The sequence below is a fragment of the Piliocolobus tephrosceles genome, chromosome 9, assembly GCF_002776525.5.
Source record: "Piliocolobus tephrosceles isolate RC106 chromosome 9, ASM277652v3, whole genome shotgun sequence".
Lineage (NCBI taxonomy): Eukaryota > Metazoa > Chordata > Mammalia > Primates > Cercopithecidae > Piliocolobus > Piliocolobus tephrosceles.
Window position 1 is genome coordinate 116,255,557 of NC_045442.1, and position 2,077 is coordinate 116,257,633.

Sequence of the window (2,077 nt, forward strand, 5' to 3'; positions counted from 1 at the left end):
TTCATGGCACAAAGTCTATGCAAAGTAGGTTTTCAAATAATTGCAGAATCGGTCAGGTGCTGTGGCTCACACCTGTAATCCCTGCACTTTGGGAGGCCGAGGTGAGCAGATCACTTGAGGTCAGGAGTCTGAGACCAGCCTGGTCAACATGGTGAAGCTCTATCTCTACTAAAAATAAAAAAAATTAGCCAGGCATGGTGGCATGCACCTGTAATCCCAGGTACTCAGGAGACTGAGGCAGGAGAATCGCTTGAACCCAGGAGGTGGAGGATGCAGTGAGCTGGGATCACACCACTGTACTCCAGCTTGGGCAACAGACTGAGACTCCATCTCAAAAATAATGTAATTGCAGAATTGCCAGTTGGAAATTTTGTCATGCGCTTACCTCATGGTGATAGTTGCACTGCTCCTTTAAAGAGTCATTTACATAATTTGTTATCAAATTATTAATCACTTTTAAATAGAGTAATAACTACATTTGCCTCTATAACAGAAGCAGATTGCTAATTAACATTTTTGAGAATTAAACTGCTTATGAAGTAGCCATTAAAACTAAATTTAAATGTGATATGTAGTGTCTTGTAGATTTAAAACTGCATTATACTGTACTTTGTCTGTAATGAAAATGTTCTATTCAATAAGGTATCTTTTTTTTTTCTTTTTGGCCAAGATGGCACTAAGTAAAATTTAAATCAAGAGGTGGCATAATCCATGAGTCAGCCAGACTGTCAGCTGGAAAAATCTTTAGTAATACCTTCCTTCTAAATTATAGAAACTAACTTTTCCATACACACTGTAAACAGTAAACACTCTTAACAGAGAGCACTGGTTATGCTCCATTTCCTAACCTGAAGGACTCTTATCACACACCTACCTCTGAGAACACAAGCTCCTCAGTTTTTTTAATCTTTTGGCCACATTTCATCCAATAACTGTAATACCTTTTATACATGTTAGATTTCCAAGGAGGTGAGTGCATCACGTAATGGGGGTGAACTGTTCCCAGTCAAAATACCTTATCTGGCTTTTCTGTGTTGTTGATATCTTTTCTGTAAATATTAAGCCTTTCTCCCAAGCCCATGTCTATTCCTACCTAAAAGTCAAATTGACATGAAGTGAAAAATGATTATTGCTCCTGAAGACAATGGATTGCTTGGCGTTGGGATCCTTCCTTTAAAACTGATAATGCTTCCCTAGTTCAGTTCCATCTGCCTGACTGACTAGAACATTTACTGTGGCACATTTTCCAGGTTTGATAGGAAAATGCTAAGCGTTGTAGGACACAGATTTTCTTGCTCACAGGCACTCTACCAGCCTTTGAAAAAGCCAATTTAGGCCGGGCGCGGCTGCTCATGCCTGTAATCCCAGCACTTTGGGAGGACGAGGTGGGCAGATCACAAGGTGAGGAGTTCAAGACCAGCCTGACCAACATGGTGAAACTCCATCTCTACTAAAAATACAAAAAAGTGAGCTGGGTGTGGTGGCGCACACCTGTAATCCCAGCTACTCAGGCGGCTGAGACAGGAGAATCGTTGAACCCAGGTGGCAGAGGTTGCAGTGAGCCGAGATTGCGCCACTGCACTCCTGCCTGGGTGACAGAGTACGACTCTTTTTTAAAAAAAAAAAAAGAGGCCAGGCACCATGGCTCACAGCTGTAATCCCAGCACTTTGGGAGGCTGAGGTGGGCAAATCACGAGGTCAAGAGATGGAAACCATCCTGGCCAACGTGGTAAAACCTCGTGTCTACTAAAAATACAAAAATTAGCTGGGCATGGTAGTGCACACCTGTAGTCCCAGCTACTCGGGAGGCTGAGGCAGGAGAATTGCCTGAACCTGGGAGGCAGAAACTGTAGTGAGCCGAGACCACACCATTGCACTCCAGCCTGGACAACAAGAGTGAAACTCTGTCTCAAAAAAGAAAAAAGAAAAAGAAGTCAATTTAAATATGCATGAACACTAGTTTCAATAAACTTCTGTTTGGATATTCCTATTTTTGAATATTTCCTGCACTTAGTATCTGTGCCATAGTTACAAAGAGTCTTACACATTTGAATATTACCAAACAGGACTGTATGAA